Below are 12,982 nucleotides of genomic sequence, written 5' to 3' on the forward strand. Positions count from 1 at the left end.
CTCCCTGTTAACCGGTCCCGGCCGTCCTCCGCCCCCCGCCAGGCCCCGCCGCCCCAGTTCTGATTCAGTCTTTAAAGTTCTCTGGCCTCTTTGCTCTGTCTTCCTCTTGCTGCCTGCCCTAGTCCTCCCAGCTCTGGAAAGCAACAGTTTATTGTAGCATTCTGGCCGTCGCAAGAACTGCAAGCAAGCAGAATTTTTTTTTTTTTTCTATCATCAAACACTTTCCCATCTCTATTCAAGTTTCCCTGGGAATCTGGGCTTGGAGGATCTTGAAAAAGGAGTTATTACCCTGAGATCAACAGGCCAAGTGTCATAGGGCGAACGCGGGCCGGGAAGCAGAAAGTCGTGTGCGTGCTGATGCAGGCACCGTACCTGCGTGCGAGTTAGGACCACAGGGCAGTGTGTGAGTTTGTGGACGTGTGAATGGGGGTGTGACTCTGCCAGCACAGGCCTGAGTGCTGAAGATGGGATCCGACACCTCGTGAGAAAGCATGCCTCGATTCCCTGAAGATTTAACCCCAGCTTCCCAACCTGGCCATCAGAACCGTCCTTAGCGCACAGCCACCTACCACCTTTCCACAACAACCGCATACCCAACACTTTCCTGCAAGCATCCCCCACCCTCCCGTGTTACATATTAAACAGAAATGTGATGTCTTTTTTTCCCCTCCACCCGCAGTTTTAATGTATCGAAAACTCCTCACCCCACTGTCACCTTTGAACCCCTGCTCACATTCCCCCAATTACGTTTATGAGGCGCAACCTTCTCTTCTCACTTAATGTAACAAGAAAATATGCCACAAACCTAGGACATTATTTATCTACTCATCTATTGTTATAGAATGACCCCTCCTATGACAAACTAATAATTAACTTCTTCTCCTCTTAAAAAACATAAAGGTGTAAACCAAATTTGTTCCAGAAACGAAAGGAAGAGCCCAGCACCAGCAGAGCTGTGGAAGGCTTGGGCTCTCCAATCTAGTCTCTTTTTCTTTATCTGCTTTCTTCTCGAACTTACAGGATGACAACGCTTTTTCAATGCAGAGGTGCCTCCGACCTGTCCTTAGGCGTTCAGAACTTTGAAACATCCAAGAAGTGTGGAAGGGTAGGAAAGACAGGGAAGATACACCCCCCATGGTCTGCCGGGACAGGGCGAGCTGCAGGGGCTGTGCTCAACCACCCCCGGCCTCTGGGGCTGTGACAAGGGACTAGAGGCCTTGTTTAGCTCCCGGGTGCCAAGGCGGGTGGCATCTCCCTCCCCAACACCTGCTTCTCTGTGTCCATGGTCTGCCCTTCTGGGCTCACCTCCCCGGGAGGCCAGGCTGGCATAAAGCCAGCAGTCCAGGCTATGGAATACAGCCACCTCAGGGCAAACCGGGGAGACCAGTGAGAGTGTGGCCTGATGACTCATCTTTGCCTTGGGACAGCTGCTGGGTATGAGCAAACTGGAAGCCGGTCCACTGCAGACGGCTCCTCTCTAACAGTTCAGCCTTTGGGAAGGCTGATATGTGGGACCCATGCCAAGGGCATGTCCACCCCCCTCAGGGACCCAGGAGAGCCAGAAGCAAAGCTGTCCCTGTGGTTCCAGGGAGTCTTTAGGCCCCGGAGGGTGTTATTACAGGAGCAAAAGTATATACAGGAGGGGATGAATTGCCACAGAAGCGTCTACAATATAAACAGCACAGTGTGTATGTACGTGCACACACACGACACACACACACACATGCATGTGTGGGGGGAGGGGAGGCCGAAAAATCAAAACTTCCAAAATCAAAATAAACCATGATCAGGAAGAGGAGGCTTTAAGAAAGGAAGTGGAAACTTGGTCTTCACGGGTGGCTTCTTTCCCCCACCCCCAGCCGTCTCCACTGACACTTCACTGTCCCCCAGCCAGCCCTGATCATCCTGGCCCTGCTCCCTCATTTTCTCAGGGCTGCAGCAGCCACAGGGAGGGACTGGAAAGGGGGATGCAGGAGTCAGGCCTAGTTCAGGTTAGATCTTCTCACTCATGACCACTCAGAGAGCCTGGGTTCTAGAACAGGTGCTTGGTCACCTTGGGCCAATGACTCCTTCTCCATCTCACCACTTCTCCCCATGCCCCCACTTCATATCTGGTGATACACTGCCCATCCAGCAGGAGGCTGGGCTGGGAGAAGCCAGGAGCCCTCTGGGGCCTCCAGGTCTTTGACAACTTGTAGATAATATTTCTGGAGGAGAATCCAAAGTCCTTTGCCTGCACCCAGCCCCTTTCTCAAGATAGCACAGTTTTCCATTTTCCCCTTCTCGCTGGCAGCAGCGATATCATGTGACTTGTAATCCTGCATGGTTGCCTGGAAACTGTAAAGCAAGGTGATGGATTTCTGCACATGCTCACTCTCCCCGCTCCTTTAAAGAAAAACCCTGCAGAGAATAAACAGTCCACTTTGCCTAAGTGCAGACAAGTTTAATAAAGCAGAGAGTAATTCTTTTCTGGAATTATGTACTGAGCTGTAATCCTAGAATCCCAGAAAACGAGGACTCGGCACTCCTGAAAGGCATCTGGCCAGGTCTCCAACCTTTAGCCAGCCTCGCGAGTCCCCCTAGAGGGGAGGTTACAACAGCGGTGACTTCCAGGGAGCTCAGACCCCAAGCATCGCTCACTAAATTTCAGTGACTTTGTCTTTTATTTCTTCGGAAAAGTGCCACCTTAGACAATGTATCTTTGTTTAGGGAGAAAGGTAGAGAGAGACACAGGTAACCTTTCCTAAGACTGCAGGTCGCCTAACCACTCTTGAGTCCCCAGGTGTTCACCTGTAGAATGGAGGACACACCCCTCAAAAGGCTGCTGTAAGGATAAGCAGTAAGGTAAACGTCCAACATGGTGCTTGACAAACAGTAGGTGCTCAAAATATGGTGGTTATTTTTGCGTAGTCACCGTGTTCCCTCAATAGTCTGTTACCTATTCTGGGAAGAAAGTTCCCAACTCCAAAGCCAAGACGCCCGCTGATTAGAAGCCCCACTCCTGAGGGTGGGAGCCTGAAAGCTGACCAGGGAGGTCCTCCAGAAATGAGTGCCCATGACTGCCATCTTCCCTGCAGAGAAAATCGGGGGTTGGGAGGCAAAGGGGGCTGTGCCTTTCTGCCACCTCTCAAAGCCCATCCTACCTTGTACCCAAAAGGAAATATCAGAATTTTCTAGCCAGGGGGCCTTTAAAGTGTCATCTAATTCAACCCATCATTTAAGATGGAGAAATTGAACAAAGAGGAGGCGAAGGCAGTCTATTCTTCCCAAGATCACTTCGCCTGTGTTGAAACCGGTCCTGACTCCTGGCCCCTCCCCTTTTCTCCGCACTGTGGTGAGGAGTCCAGGGCAGGGCTGGCTAAGGAGGGCCCCTGAGCACTTTCTGTCCTTGACTTCCACGACAGGACTCATAAGTATGATTTGGGATGCTTTCCTCCAAGTATCGCCACAGGGCTTCAGCCTGGAATTCCTCTGAAGCTCGTTTCACTCTGCCCCTACTTACGTGTGGCCTCGACCCCCAGAACTGGGCTATCCTCGGCCAGACCCTGAGCGGTTCCGCCAAATCTTTTACGGTGGCCAGTGTTTCCACAGGCCCCTCAGTGGGATGGGCCCACGGTAGGGAGCATGGACTTTAACAAAGCCCAAGAGGAGGAAGAGAATACTCTGATTTCTCTTCCAATCTTACAAATAGTTCACCTTTTACTAAAGAGGAAGAGTGAAGAGAAATCGGACTCAACTTCCGGTCATTCTGCCTCCCTACTTCCTCCCCCCTTTGCAGACAAGGGACCCAGAATGTCAAGGTGGAGATTTTGAAGCCACAAGCGAAAAAGTGAAGTTTTCCTGAAAAAGTCTATCCATAGATGTGTCGGGGAAAACTTATTTGTTAATAAACTGATCATCTTTGGTATGTTAAGTTTAAAACACGGTTAAGTTAAACAATAATTTTAAAAGTCCTGATCTGATTTACTGTCAAGTGCGTTTTACAAATGTCTGGGTTTTGCGGCATCTCACCATTCATCATCTTGGAGTTGGGCTTTTCGGCCTGAGCTTGTAACCAGAAGAGACCATCAATATTACAACAAATCCAGAAAGCGGTTCTGATCTTTAAAGTTATCTTCCCCATTGTGTCAGGCAGACACATATAAAAAAAAAAAGGTTTTCAGAAAAGGAAGTAAAAAATAAGAAAAAGAAACCCTGAAGTCAGCATTCCAGCTAGCAACACATGAGACTTTGCTAAGAAATGGGTCTGTTCCTAAGCTCTCTCGTAGATGTTTTTTTCCTCCTGCTCCTGACATCTCATTTTGCTCGTTTTTAACAACTTCTGGAAAGTGAAGGTTTGCCAAGTGAAGGTTTGGAAATCAGTTCCTTTATTCTTTCGTGTCAGTGTTTCTCGATTTGCTTTGAGCATTTCTCAAAGTGCTTTCGCAGGCTCCAAAGGATTTGTCACAGTGGGCCAGGATGCTAGGCAGAGGCCCAGGCCAGCCCAGGACACCTGGAGAGGTTCTAGACTCTGCTCCCTATTACAGAACCTTCCGCAGGTCAAGTCCTCAACCCGCTGCTTTATTATGTAACCTGAAGATGCTGGGGCAATACCCTTATCTCCTGCCTGTTGACTGGCAAACTCCTTTCAAGAGGAGTCTACACTCGCTGTCTACACTTCTCTCATTGTCTCCTCAACCCAAGACGGTCTCTCTTCCTGGAAAACCATTTTCAGCCAGGCAAACGACATTCTAATTGTTAAGTCACACCGGCCCACTTTTACCTGTGAGTGGCGTGGCTTATTTGCAGCTCTCTCTCCTTTTCAATCCCTCTCCGGTATCTGAGAAGATTTTTTGACAATGATCTCACCATCCCCAGCTGCCTCAGTTTAGGGACCTGGGCCACGTCTACACTCTTCCATCCCCAGTCACTCAGCCTTGTAGCTTCTCCTGCCTAAAAATCTCCTCATATCACCGCTTTCTCCACATATTCACAACCACGACGGCGGCTCTGGCCCGTGCCAGGAACAGCAAAATGTTCTAGCTCCACTCCCCGCCTGCAGTTAATGGCCACCCGCCCCGGGACCCCTCCCTTACACGTCGCTACCACAGAGAGTGTTCTGCAATTTAAAATTGTCCACATCATTCCTGGCTTCAGGTCCTCACCTGGCCGCACAGAACCTTCAGAACAAGGCCCAAAGCCCTGTGCATGGTGGGCAAGATGGTTGGCTCTGGCCAGTCTGCAGCTCTATCTCCTGCTGCCACTCCACACCCCTCCCAAGGGCAAGCCCCTGTGGCGGCCCCCATTCCGCTGCTCCTTTCTACTTCTTCATTCCTCCTCTGCCTCATCCCCGTGGGACCGGGGTGGAGGATGGGGGCTCTTTTTCCTAACTCAGAGCACCTGGGGGAATGAGAGTAGCTCCAGGATTAAAATGCGCTGCCCAAAGTCGCAGGGGTGAGGGGCTAATTCTCTGAATGATGATGATCTTTGTAAAGCCAGGCTCAGAATCCCTGTCAACGAACTTACATAAAGTTCCTGAACGGGGTGGCCCAGAATAACCTTGGAGAAGTCTTTTCTGTTCTTTGACGGCCATTTTAATGGCGGGGTATCGTGAGAGTATGTCCCCTGAACAAACAAGGAGAAGTTGTCTGCACATCAGATATGGCTGAACACATTTCACGATTTTCTTAGCAAAATCACGAGTATCTCAAACGTACATTAAAATGTGTGGGTTGAGCTTCACCTAATGTTCTCTTGATACTGTCCCCTATGACTTTTGGGCCTTGAAAAAGATACTGTAATTATTGAAACCGTGAAATCTGATCATCTCAATGAATCACCCCAAAACTTAAGGAATGTTAGAAAAAAATGAAGTGGAATAAACGAGCCTCGAGCTAGCCCCAGCTCTTCAAAGTCTGAATAAGATGCCACCACCTGCGACAAGGTGAGGAGGCAGGAAGGTCGGACTTTTAGCTGATGATGTCATTTTCCCTCCCCCTGAACTGAGTATTTCTTGTTGGCAGAACTGAGTATTTTTTTTCCCCCAAAAGATCAATTTCTTCCATGCATTAACCCTGCCTTTTGTAAAACTTTTCACCTGACTCCATTAATTCACAAATCAGGAAATGATAAAGATTCGGGGGTCTGATTTGGGGGGTCAAAAATACAGTCACAAAAAATGAGGGGCTTCCTCCCATTTCCTTTCTCTAGTCCAAGGTGGGCAAAGGCCAGGAAAACAGCGGGCAGGTGCGAGGGGCAGGTGCGAGACAGAGCCCACAGAGCGGGGTGGAGGGGGGCGGAGGTGTCAGCTTCTTCCTGGTGGCAGCCCAGGGGGTGCCTTGGAGAAGCCCTCAGCTTCAGGGCAGCATCCAGAGGCCAAGAGATGCTCGGCCACCCAGGAAGGGGGTGTGGGGCACGGAATGCCCTCGAGGCCTCGCCCCCGTACCCCGCTTTCTCAGGTGGCCGCCCACTCTGTGCAGGTCCAGCCGCTGCTTCCTCCGGACCTGGCTCTTCTCTTACAGCCGTGACCTCCCAGCCCTCACCCTGAGCTCTGACCTTTTCCACCCCCACAAAGGCGCCTTCCTTTCCCCTCCCCAGCCACCCCCCAGGGGATCCCTCCTCTGAATTTTCCTGTGAAAAAGGTGTCAGCTTTAAACTCTACAAGACAATGGAGGGTCCTGCGTGGGTCCTTAGGACCGTGAGCTCTGCCCAGAAGAGGGGCCTTTTCCACCAGAGCCAGGATGGCACCTGGCCCCAAAGTGGGACCGAAGGCCAGAGTGCTGCCAGCGGCCGCCCGCCTCTGGGGGACAGTGAGGGAGGATGACGCCGATAACCCTGTGGCTGTTTTGACCACTTTTGTGTAAGTCTCCGGATAGGAGGTTAGAGGGACTGGGAGGGCACAAGGTGGGGAAGGGGTGCTGGGCTGCGGGCAGCTGGGAGCAGGACCCGCATGCACAAGCCGCAGGCAGGAGGAAGCTGTGCCTTCTCTGGAAACCCATAGGAACCTACAGCCTGGGGCCAAGGTGGGGCAGACTGGCCCCTGGGCTTGGCGGAGCCCAGTGGGCCATGTGAAGAAGGGGTTTTCTTTATCCCGAAGTATAATTATGAGCCAGGGGAGTGTGTGGTGCGCTGGGTAAACCTGGGAGAGTCTGTCACTGCTCTGTGCCTCAGTTTCCCCAAGTGTAAAATGGGAGGAACTGAAGTAGTGGGGGTCGCCGTGAGGATTAAATGAGGTGAGAGAGTAAGTAGCTAGAACCCCGCCCGGTAACTGGTGAGCACTTGGCGCAGATGAGCCATTTTGGGGGAAATCTAAGAACAGCCTGGCTGTTCCAGACCCTCTCCTCTTAACGGCTATAAAATGGGAATGAAATAACGCACCTTCAAAGCGGGGGTTGATGGGAAATGTCGCTAGCACATCCAGTTTCTGAGAGGTGTCGGTGTCCAGTCTCCCCAGGCCTGCCATACATTTCATCTTTCCTCTGCTCCCCACTAGTCTATAATGGGAGAGAGGGGAGTCTCCCGCAGGTGCACCCCCACCCCCAAGCCTCGCTGAGATGACAGGGACGCTTCCAGGCATAGCTGTCCCTTGGTAATCCCAGGGGATTGGTTCCAGGACCCCCGCAAATAAGGGACGCTCAAGTCCCTCTTATACGAAACGGCGTAGTGTTTGCGTGTAACCCACACCCTTTAAATCACCTCTAGATTAAATCACCTCCCGTACCCTTTAAATCACCTCTAGATTACAGTAGTCCCCCCTTATCCACCGTTTCAGTTACCTGAGGTCAACCATGGCCTGAAAATGTTGAATGGAAAATTCCAGAAATAAGTTATACGTTTTAAACTGCATAAGGTTCTGAGGAGCATGATGACATCTCAAGCCATCCCGCTCTGTCCCACCTGGGAGGCGAATCGTCCCTTCGTCCAGTGGATCTGCCCCTTAGTCCCCTTCGTAACGCCATGGGCGATGGCACCTCAGATCGACTGTCGCGGTATCGCAGTGCTAGGTATCAAGGAACCCTTATTTTGCCCAGTAATGGTGCCAAATGCAAGAGCAGTGGTGTTGGCGATTCGAACCTGCCATAGAGAAGCCGTAAAGGGCTCCTTTAAGTTGAAAAGTGGAAGCTCTCGACTTAATAAGGAAAGGAAAGCATGGTACCCTGACGTCGCCCAGGACACATCTTCCATCCTTGCAGCTGTGGAGGAGGAAAAAGAAAGACGGGCTACTTTTGCTGTCACACTTTGAACTGCAAAAGATAGAGCCACGGTGTGTGACAAGTGCGTAGTTAAGATGGAAAAGGCATTAAACTTTATCATAGGTGTGGATGTGTGGGAAAAACCATCGAACATACATGGTTCGCTACTATCCGTGGTTTCAGGCATCCTCCGGGGTGTGCATCTTGGAACATGTCCCCAGAAGATAATTGAGGACTACTGCACTTAGAATACCCGGTGCATTGTAAACGCTACGTAAATAGTTGTCACACTGTATTGTTTGGGAGATAATGCCATCGCTGCCATCACAGGCCTAACTACATGGTACACGTCAGCAACAACGTAACCTTCTTTCAAATAGTATCCATTCACCTTTGGGTGAAACCATGGATGCAGAGCCCAGGGAAGCAGAAGCTAAACTGCACTTGTGAATGGTCAACCAGTCTTTGTCCTTAGGACCTGAACCCTCAAAAGCACCAGTACCCTCCCTCCCCAACCCCAAACTGTGCTGGCCCCTGCCACCCCCACCTCCCACCCTCCAGGCCCTTCCCTGGGCTCCGTAGCGAACAGCATTGCTGTGGTTTGTAATTCTGCTGCTCCTCCCAGGATCCCTATGACGGGCCCTGTGGGGAGCGGTCAGGAGAGCTCAGGGTGCCCATCCTGGTCTTTCTCATCCTCAAACCTCCCAGCAGTGCGTGCTCTTTCCTAGGGCCGCCCACTGCCCTCTGTGCGACTGGCCACAGATGCATGCCACACATGCCTGTTCTCTTCTGGTTTTAACAAATTTTCAGCGGTCGGGGTGTGACTACCGGGGTACGATGCCCGCCTCCTGTGCGTTTGTTCCTCCCTTTGTAAATCCTGCAAGATGCTGTGTTTCATCGATTCTTTTCGGTATAGATTCCATAACTTATTCATATTCCGTGTCGAAAAAAAAGGCCCGTTCACAGAGAATCCTCAGAGCGAGTGTTATGATGGCCACAGGTATGTCGCGTCCTCCTGCTGGGTGCGTTTTCTGTTATTGGCCAGGACATCCTGACGAAGCGCCCACATGTGAGGTACGGGCGGGTCTCACCCACCAGGCGGCCTCTGTGTGTGTTCTAGATACGTCCGGCTGTGATATCTTGTGATATCTTGGCGTGGTGGTCAGCGGTGTCTGGCAACACGCCTCCCCCCCCGCCCCGCCCCGCCCCACCGTGTGGATGGGAGGTTTGGAGCGTGACAATGGAATCTAGGATTAAGCCTCTCCCGGCTCCTCCGGCACTCTGCATGCTGGACTATTGACTCCTGTGTGTGCCCTGTGGCCCTGCCTGGGTGGTCCTCTTTCTGCGTGTGCCTGGCCTGGGTTCCCAGAGCCCCCCGGGCAGAGCCTCATCAAAAGACACTGCGGGGGTACGCAAGCCCACCTGCGTCTCCCGCTGTCTTGGAAGCCAGCACAGTGCCCTGCACCGAGGGCATGTCGTGCGGAAAGTCGGCGGGAAGGGGCCGGAGGGGCAGAAGTGTCCCCGGTAAGCCTGCCTGATCTGGGACACAGCTCTAGGAAGCCAAGGATGGCGGCTTGTTGCGTGCACTTACTCGACCAGCGATCAACTTGAGGTTTCATCTCCATCGGCCTGCCTCCCAGGCCCGCTCTCAATTCACTCTGCGCTTGGGCAGGGAAAAGGGGGCTATGTATTAGCCCCACCCCTGCATCTTAACACCTTCTACAAGTGCACCCACCGTTTGAGGTGGGCCTGACCGAGGCACACCCCAGGCTGGGAGGAGAAGGGGACGAAGGTGAACGCAGAGGCGGGAAGCCACAGTTACCCCATCCTCTTGCACGCAGCCTGGGCCATTTGTCTTGTGTAGATAAGGTGCCAGATTGGTCCAGGGTTGCTTGTCTGGACACCTGACCGACACGGAACTGTCGAATTTGCTGGGACCAAGCCTTCCACTCCCCTTGTATCCAGCATGATATAATGAAGGGGGGAACAGAGGAATTAATGAATGACAAACAACACCACACTTTGGACTTTGGAGTCAGATATATAAAAATCAAGTTTCACACCCCGACCCTACCACCGACCAGCTGTGACCTTAAGTAAGCCGTGTATATATCTTTGTTAAGCCTTCATTTCCCCATCTATAAAATGGAGCTCAGGGTAAATAAGCTCGTTTAAGGGTTGTTTAAGGATGAAACGATTTTCAAGCTCTCCTTTTTTATATGCTTCCCACATACCAGTCCTGGGTACCCAACAGGCCCAGGGGGCTGCGGGCATCAAGACCGTGCATGCAGAGTGGCCGCCACGGGGCCTGGCGCGAGGAAGCAGAATGACCGCAACTGCTGTTAGCATCATTTCAGGGCACTTTGGCTCCAGGAAGCTGACCCTGGGGCCTCGGCAGAGTGACCACACTCAGGCCTGTAAGTGTGGCTTCGGGCCGAGTCAGGAATCACCCTGAACTGTCCCCAGAGGGAAGGTGGGTGTCACGGGCCACAACCGCCCGTGGTGGCTCCTCCTTGGCGCCATCTTCCGACACAGAGAGCAGCACTGTCTGAACCCCCAGGGCCGAGCGCAGTAAAAAGGCCATAAAGACAGAAGCTGCCATAAACCAGAGACAGAGTCATTAGCCATTTCCTTCCAGATAAGGGCGTCAAGCATTCTGAGGAGACCGATGGGGTTTCCGCGAGCCCTAGATATTCGAATCCTTGGTTCAGAGTCCAAAGGGAGAGGGAAGATGCTTGAGGGACCCGTGAGAGTCGGAGGGTGTGTCTGGCTGGGGGTGAGGAGGTCTCAGGCCGATAGTATCAACTGTGGTTTAGGAGAAGAGGTGCTTCCTGTGGGCCGGGCCCTCTGGGAAGGGTTTCAAGGGTCACCTCATTTACTTCCCCGCCAACCACTCCCTTGAGCCACTACTATTATCAACCGATTTTACGGGAAATGCAGGCCTGGAGGCAGGACACAGTGAAAAACGAAAATGTGGGCCTCCTTGTTCAGCAGTTCTGAGGAATTTCAAGATGGCCACAGCGCAGCGTTAGACCCAGCAGGAACGTAGGGGCCCATGTGATGGCAGAGACCCAATGCCCATGAAGCCAGCCCATCTAGAAAGCTCGGGGTGCTTGACGAAGGTCACAGGTGGTGAGCACACAGTGGCGGGGCCAGGCGTGAACGCCATAGTGGGCAGAACAAGGCTCAGGGGCAGCCTCTCGACTCCCCAGTCCTCCCCAACGTGCACAGTGCTGTCCTCAGCCATAGACCAAGGCTCAGAGAGGGTAAGTCAACAGTTCAAGGTCACCCAGCTCCCTGAGACGTGGATCCTCCCAATGAGGCAGGGAATTCAAGGGGGGCCATCATCGCCTTGGAGGATGTCAACACTTAGACACCCTCTGGGTGTGGGGGCGCCCCGGCTGGAGGGGGCTGCCTGGCAAACATCCCCCCAGGACGGATGTGTGGGCTCTGCCTCGGGGAACTCACCGCCTCAGGGCCCAGGGCTCATGCCTGTCTGTCTTTCGCCCTCTTTAGCAGATGGGAGTTTTCCTAAGAACCCTGGCCTTCCATTCTCTGAATGACAGGCCTCACTATCTGAAGGCATCTGGTCTGAGCTGCTAGTTTGAAGGATGGGAGCCATCCAACTAAAGAGGCATTTTATTAATTTTCCAGTCGGCTAACGTGTTCTTACCAATATAACGCGCAACTGGGGAGGGTCAGCGGTGAGCACCCAGGTCTGCAGCCCAGGCCTGGCTCCGGCTCCGACTCGCTCCGTGCCCCAGGCCGCTCTGGGCTGCCCAGGGCCCTCCCCTGCACAAGCGGGGGCTCACACGCCAGCACCTCGGACTCTCTCACTCCACTCCCCCTCCTCACTGCACGTCTCATCCTCGGGAGGCGGCCAGGCTCATCAGATAAGAGCGAGGGTTCCAGAAGGCAGCAGGCTGCTACCCGCACACACAGCCCGGGCTGGAGCATGGACTCCTGGGGCTCCCTGGATGGGGGAAGAGGTGCTGGCCTGTGGTTTCCGGTCCCATCCATAGGTCCAGCATTCAAGAAGAGCAGCATGGATTTGGGGACAGGCTGAGAGGTTGGAACCCTCTTCTACCTTCTGTCCCTGTGGCTTCTTCTGAAGAGCAATCCTTCCTCTGCCTCTGGAGGAAGCCCCAGGTTTCCCAAACACCCCTCGAATTAACACGTCTAGGATGTCATCTTGTGTACTGATGCTATTCCAAGCATTCCAGGTTATGTATAATCGTAGGAATTTGAAATGACATTCAAGTCTCTAGAGGATTAGGTAAATTATATACACAATATAGGTAGTACATAGGGATAGTATATAGTCATTGAAAAGGTCATGGAGTTGTAATGATATTATCGGAAATGTTTATGATATGAAGTTAACTCCAAGAAGCAAGAACATGCATTCGACCAGGTAAAAAGCATAGGAAAAAGACTTGACTAGCAGGTGGTGGGATTATGGATCATTTTTCTCTTGCTTTTCATACTTGTGCGAGCATGCTTGGGGTGCTGGCCACCCCAGCCCAGTCCTGAGGGGCGGGCCTGGATGGCAGACATTTCGTACCATGTGACCCCACCCCCTTCTGGGCACAGCGACTCAGACTAGGTGTGGCCATGTCACTCGTGGATAGCCCGTCCTAGGCTGCCTGGCACCACATGACTTGAGTAGCCAGGCCTGGAAAGGTGAGCTGGGTTGTTCAGCTTTTCTTTGAGCCCAGAAATTTGATCTAAGAAACAGAATAAGAAATTGTGCTTTTTGGGAGCCAAAGCTGTGGCGGGGGGCCAGAGCGAGGCTGGGGGAAAGGCTGCCG

Source organism: Pteropus alecto, unplaced genomic scaffold (genome assembly GCF_000325575.1).
Source record: "Pteropus alecto unplaced genomic scaffold, ASM32557v1 scaffold134, whole genome shotgun sequence".
NCBI classification, from domain to species: Eukaryota; Metazoa; Chordata; class Mammalia; order Chiroptera; family Pteropodidae; genus Pteropus; species Pteropus alecto.